Below are 7617 nucleotides of genomic sequence, written 5' to 3'. Positions count from 1 at the left end.
TCTGTTTACAAACATACAAACATAGTGTCATAATGATGGCGGCTGCACGAAAATCACGCAACCACGCATCATATGCTGCTGACACACGGAGCTGTTAAGTACCTTTTGCACACGCTCGTGTAAATCCGGCTTAAAAGTTACTTTTTATATTATTTTGACCAGTGTGTTCCCTCTGTGAATATAATATGAGAGTTGCATTTCTCAGTTAACACATACTGTTTTCCTTATATACAGGCCCCTCACACATCAGATTTAAAAAAATGCGGCTATGTTAGGAAGGCCAAACCTGGCTGCGGTGGTAAGGGTTTAAAAAGGCACATGCATCTAAATAAATTTGGCACATCTATGGCTGTCAGAAATTCGTTTTTACAGCTGCTGTGAGCAGGCACATATTTTCACCATAATTTATGCCTATTTCTTTATAAATGTTAGTAAAGCTGTTGCTCCATTCTCACTTCTTGCACCAGTTTTTAAAAAGTGGTGAGAGCAGTGAAATGTACCGAATATAACTTGACAAAATTTGCAACTTAATGCCACAATACTGCCATAAAGTCATTAATAGATTCCCCCCTGTAACTTTTATATCTTCTCTAAAAATAATTTAATAGAATAGCAAAAAAACGGGATAAACGGCGCTGCTTATGTAAAGTACGGTTTATTGGAAAGGATGCTACGCGTTTCGGCGCCGGACCGGCGTCTTCATCAGGCATGTCGCAGGGTTAAAAGACACATGTATATATACCCAATACCACAGGGTAAATGACAGACTGATTGGACCAGTTCGGACAAGCCTCCTGGTCCAAAACCGCCAAAACAGCAGGTCAAAGTTCAGCAATAAAAAAATAATATTTTTTTTTAGAACCAACAGTAAAACAAAGCAATACATCATATGACAGGGAATAACAATATGCAGCAATGTGATTTAAATAGGTACATCGACAATAAGACAGATATTTCTAAGAACCTGTCTCGAAATGCCGAATTACAAAAGGGATAATAGCAATTCAAATCAAATAAGGATGAACTGTACATGGAAGTACCACCAAGTAGTTTACGATAATAAAACTAAAAGCATTACCAAAATCCATACGTGAAAGAAGCAAAGAAAGACATCGGCCGTTGTATGTTGCCAGGAAACACATACACAATAGGATCCGGAAGCGGTGCAGCGGTCTCAGTGGAACGCATGGTGGAGCGTTGTCAGGGAGACCACTGTCAACACTATCCCGGAAGTGAAGCGCAATGATACGCATGATGGACCGCAAAAGCGGGTGACATGCTGGGGTAAAAAAAACAGGATTACCTGATTGATATTAAAATTTACAAACGAAGAGTTTAAAGGAAATAATAAAGGACCTAACCAGGGGACATTAAAACAATTAGGACGGCAATACTAGATACAGTGGCCGGGAACATTCAATGTCGATTAGGACATGAACAGACTTTAAATAATTAATTAATAGATAGTAATAGAGCATATCAAACCGTAGAAAATAGTATGACATAACTCAGCTAATACCAATACTCATAAAATCAAAATTACATAGCACAATAATAATAACATAACTACATAAAGCAAAAATAAAAGGGTTATTATATGATAGCAATAAAACGCTTATAAGAAGCTAAATCTAAAAGAAACAATTAAATTAATAGTCAGGACTTCAACATCATTATTCCAATACAGAAATATGGTTAAAAAGCAAGGTCAACAGTTACACAAACATAAAATCATCAATCCAGTGCGGACTCTGTAATATCATTAAGACCATTGGGATATAACGTTCCTAGTTTGTATATCCAGAAATTTTCCCTTTGTTTTAGTCTGGTAAACCTATCGGGTATATCAATAGGTATTCTCTCAATAGGAGTTACAGTAATAGTGCCAAAGTTACAGTTGTGTACAGCGGCACAGTGACGGGATACACTATGTTTATCGAAACCAGTCCTAACATTAAATCTGTGCTTGTTAATCCTATTTCTGAGGGTTTGGGTAGTACGACCCACGTATTGACGGTCACATGTGCATTGTAGTAGGTATATTACATAGTCACTCCCACAGTTGAGGAAGTTTTTAATCGGGAAACTTTCATTAGTATTTACCGATATAAAATTAGTTATTTTGTTCGCAATGTTGGAGCAACAGAGGCATCTTGGTTTGCCGCAACGATATGAGCCATTAGATGTTATCATTACTTTCTGAGGGTCATAATTGATTTTCCGTAATCTACTGGGTGCAATTAAATTTCTCAATGTTTTAGCCCTTCTATAAGTAATCTTGGGTCTAGTAGGAAGAATACTTTTCATATATTGGTCGTTCTTAAGAATGTGCCAATGTTTAATAAGTGTGGAACTAATTAATTTACTTCCTTTGTTAAAAGTAGTAATAAAATTGCAATTGAAATCTGTGGATTTCCCTGTACGAGCACTAGGATTAATGCACTCTAATTGTGTTAATGTCTTTGCTCTAGATTCTGCTCCCATAATCAGGCTGGTTGGGAAGTTTTTTTGTTCTTTTTAATAAATTACATTCAGTCGAGAAATCTTTGTCATTGGTACAGTTCTTTCTTATTTGCCTGAATTGGCCAAAGGGTACGTTTTTTAGCCAAGGTTGGTAATGTGCACTTTTAAAATCCAGATAACTGTTCACGTCTACTCCTTTAAAATGTGTTTTAGTGCTAATGAGGTGGCCATTTTTCATAATTGTAAGATCTAGGAAGTCAATATGTTCACGGGAAGATGTGTGTGTGAAAGAGATACCATAGTTGTTGTCATTAAGGTGCTCAATAAAATCTGAAATAACTGTTGCCTCACCTTTGATAATAAAAAAGGGGTCATCGATATACCGTTTATAAAATATAATATTGTCCCTAAATTTATCATTACCATAAATATAAAAATCTTCAAAAGCCCCCCATGTACAGGTTGGCGTACGATGGGGCAAATCTTGACCCCATCGCACAGCCCTTTATCTGCCTATAGAAACTCCCTTCAAATGTAAACACATTATGTTGAAGTATAAAATCAATGCACTCCATTAAAAAGTTGATCTGATTGTTCGGTAATCGTGGATCAGAAATTAGGTAGGTTTGAGATGCCTGCATACCAAGGTCATGTGGGATGTTTGTGTATAATGATGACACATCTGCTGTTAAAAACCAAAGATCCGTAAAATCATGGATGGTTTGCAAGTGTAAAAGCTCTCTAATTAGATCAGTTGAGTCTGTAAAATGGGACGGTAATTTAGACACATGTGTTTGGAGATGGATATCTATAAAGTGGGACAGATTACTTGTAAGAGACCCTACTCCTGATATGTTGGGTCTACCAGGGGGATTAGATAGGGATTTATGAACCTTAGGTAAATGATAGAGGAATGGTGTAGTAGGAAATGGAACAGTTAAAAATAATTTTTCTTTTTTATTTAAAATCTGATCCCTGAAAGCGGTTTCAATAAGATTTTTATATTTAGTTTGAAAAAAGGGTATTGGATTACATTGCAGTTTCTCATAATAGTTTGTATCAGACAGTAATCTATAGGCCTCATTGGTGTAATCCAACTGATCCTGAATAATAATCCCACCACCTTTATCTGCGGACCGTATAACAATTTGGTGGTTCTTTTGGAGGTTCTTTAATGAAATACGCTCAGATCGCGTAAGGTTATCCAGAGAATGTATGGGTTGCTCTATTGTTTTAAGATCATTACTGACCAGATTATAAAAAGTTTCGAGAGCCGGTCCACGGTGGTGGAGGGGATAGAACGTAGACCTAGGCCGAACATCTACACTGATAGGCTTAGGGGAATGGGAGGATGATGAGACCATGGAGTGTGGGAGCTCAGGTAGAGAGTTTTTGGGTGCTAGTGCAAAATGTCGTAAGAGTGTTAGTTTACGCATAAACCTATAAGGCTGGGTTCACACGACCTATTTTCAGACGTAAACGAGCCGTATTATGCCTCGTTTTACGTCTGAAAATAGTGCTACAATACGTCGGTAAACATCTGCCCATTCATTTGAATGGGTTTGCCGACGTACTGTGCAGACGACCTGTTATTTACGCGTCGTCGTTTGACAGCTGTCAAACGACGACGCGTAAAAATACAGCCTCGTCAAAAGAAGCGCAGGACACTTCTTTGGACGTTTTTGGAGCTGTTTTCTCATAGACTCCAATGAAAACAGCTCCAAAAACGGACGTGAAAAACGCAGCGAAAAATGCGAGTTGGTCAAAAAACGTCTGAAAAGCAGGGTCTGTTTTCCCTTGAAAACAGCTCTGGATTTTCAGACGTTTTTGGTCACTACGTGTGCACATACCCTTAAGGTCCATAAAAATTTCGAAACCATCGGGAGAGGTAGTGGGGCAAAAAGAAAGGCCCTTGGACAGTAAACTCGTCTCATCAGTGTTAAGATTATATTTGGATAGATTAAACAGTTTGATTGTTTCTGTCTGTGCTTTTTTGGAAGCAGGGGGGGGCTTGCGTCTGCCCCCTCTGCATACTCTGGTTCTTCCTCCAGTTTTCTTTTTATTGTAATCTTTTGTATCCTTGGAAAAAAGGCAGTGATGGTTTGGGATTTTGGACTTTTTAAAATAGGCAGAAGAATATCTTGTGATCGGGAAATCTGAGTGATCGGGGGTCTGGTGAACTGTGATGGGAGTCCTAAAAAAGAAACTGTTCCTATGGTATTATCAAAAATGGGTTCTAAACCATCCGTAGTCATGTTAAATGGATATGTCACCGTATGTAAATTGTCCAAAGGGACCGGGTTGTCATGTACAGAAATGTTCAACAAGCATGCTGGGAAAGGTGATGCAACATCAATGTCAATAGAATCATTAAATACAGGGGATTCAAAAAATAAATCAGAAGTAAGACTAGGCGGAGTGTCAGGGATGAGGTTAAATAATTTAAGATGAGCGTCCAAATTGGCGGACTTGAATGCATGTTGGGGTATTTGTCCCAATTGGTTATTATTTTTTGACATATTTTTGGTATTCGTGGTAGTAGAATTCACAGGAACTATACGATTAGTGGGATTGGAATATTGGGACAGCGCATGGCCGGTAGGAATCTAGACTGGTACAGACTTATAGATAAGGGCCATGGGTTTCGTATTCGAACTGATGTGATCACATGTGCCATTATCTTTATTCAAATTGGCTGTGGTAAGTGTGTTCAAATTTGTGCTTAAAGAGGCTCGGTCACCAGATTTTGCAACCCCTATCTGCTATAGCAGCAGATAGGCGCTGCAATGTAGATTACAGTAACATTTTTATTTTTAAAAAACGAGCATTTTTGGCCAAGTTATGACCATTTTTGTAGTTATGCAAATGAGGCTTGCAAAAGTCCAAGTGGGTGTGTTTAAAAGTAAAAGTCCAAGTGGGCGTGTATTATGTGCGTACATGGGGGCGTTTTTAATACTTTTTCTAGCTGGGCGCTCTGATGAGAAGTATCATCCACTTCTCTTCTGAACGCCCAGCTTCTGGCAGTGCAGACACAGCCGTGTTCTCGAGAGATCACGCTGTGATGTCACTCACAGGTCCTGCATCGTGTCAGACGAGCGAGGACACCGGCACCAGAGGCTACAGTTGATTCTGCAGCAGCATCAGCGTTTGCAGGTAAGTAGCTACATAGGATAAGTCTATGAGAGGAGTATCAGGTTTATTTTTATAATTATTATAACGGTCCATGAGCGGACGTATGGTGGGAGGGGGTTTGGAGGTCCAATCCCCCAACTTGTTGTCAACATAATCATCTCTATCTCGTTTGAGTTTTTTCATTTTTCTGTTAATGGTATCTTTTTCAAATACATGCAGACGTTCAATAGTAGATAGTTCCAATTTTTTGTAATCTGGAAAATCAGAAAAACAACTTAACTGCTCACTCAGGTCCTCTATAGTTCTAAACAGACCAGCACAAATGTCAAATCTTTTTTTGTGCAGACATTTGAGAAGCCCTGCATTGCTCAATTCCAGAGCTTTTAACCATTCAGTAAAGAAATCAGTATCATTCAGATATGGGGTATTAAAGCAGACCCTGAGGCCCCTAGGGGCTATTTTTTCTGACAAATAAATGTCCAAGAATCGACAGTCAATGCTTAAGAAGGATTCCTCTTTCAATAAATCCTCCAATTGCAGGAACAAGTTAGTCATTTTCTTCATTTCCTCAATATTGGTTTGTTTTTTTTTCAAGCACAGTCCGATCCCCATGGGAATCCATTGCTGTCAATTGTGTGAAAAGACAATCATGAGTGGTAGCTCTTTCTCTGATGAAGTCCATCATGAAAAAAGAGGTATTGGTTGTTAATCGGAGTAATAGTTGAAGGTAGAACCCGGAGTAATAGTTGAAGGTAAAACAGAGGCTGCCAGTGTCAGAGGGTCTCCAGCACGGTTATCCTTAAATTCATGCAGGGCAAGAGTGCACAGAGTACCTCATACAGGGAAATCCACAGATTTCAATTGCAATTTTATTACTACTTTTAACAAAGGAAGTAAATTAATTAGTTCCACACTTATTAAACATTGGCACATTCTTAAGAACGACCAATATATGAAAAGTATTCTTCCTACTAGACCCAAGATTACTTATAGAAGGGCTAAAACATTGAGAAATTTAATTGCACCCAGTAGATTACGGAAAATCAATTATGACCCTCAGAAAGTAATGATAACATCTAATGGCTCATATCGTTGCGGCAAACCAAGATGCCTCTGTTGCTCCAACATTGCGAACAAAATAACTAATTTTATATCGGTAAATACTAATGAAAGTTTCCCGATTAAAAACTTCCTCAACTGTGGGAGTGACTATGTAATATACCTACTACAATGCACATGTGACCGTCAATACGTGGGTCGTACTACCCAAACCCTCAGAAATAGGATTAACAAGCACAGATTTAATGTTAGGACTGGTTTCGATAAACATAGTGTATCCCGTCACTGTGCCGCTGTACACAACTGTAACTTTGGCACTATTACTGTAACTCCTATTGAGAGAATACCTATTGATATACCCGATAGGTTTACCAGACTAAAACAAAGGGAAAATTTCTGGATATACAAACTAGGAACGTTATATCCCAATGGTCTTAATGATATTACAGAGTCCGCACTGGATTGATGATTTTATGTTTGTGTAACTGTTGACCTTGCTTTTTAACCATATTTCTGTATTGGAATAATGATGTTGAAGTCCTGACTATTAATTTAATTGTTTCTTTTAGATTTAGCTTCTTATAAGCGTTTTATTGCTATCATATAATAACCCTTTTATTTTTGCTTTATGTAGTTATGTTATTATTATTGTGCTATGTAATTTTGATTTTAGGAGTATTGGTATTAGCTGAGTTATGTCATACTATTTTCTACGGTTTGATATGCTCTATTACTATCTATTAATTATTTAAAGTCTGTTCATGTCCTAATCGACATTGAACGTTGCCGGCCACTGTATCTAGTATTGCCGTCCTAATTGTTTTAATGTCCCCTGGTTAGGTCCTTTATTATTTCCTTTAAAATCTTCGTTTGTAAATTTTAATATGAATCATAAATTTATTTTTTTTATTTTTTTTAATTGCTGAACTTTGACCTGCTGTTTTGGCGGTTTTGGACCAGGAG

The sequence above is a fragment of the Rhinoderma darwinii genome, chromosome 7 (genome assembly GCF_050947455.1).
Source record: "Rhinoderma darwinii isolate aRhiDar2 chromosome 7, aRhiDar2.hap1, whole genome shotgun sequence".
Taxonomy (NCBI): domain Eukaryota; kingdom Metazoa; phylum Chordata; class Amphibia; order Anura; family Rhinodermatidae; genus Rhinoderma; species Rhinoderma darwinii.
Note: the sequence above shows the minus strand (reverse complement) of the source record.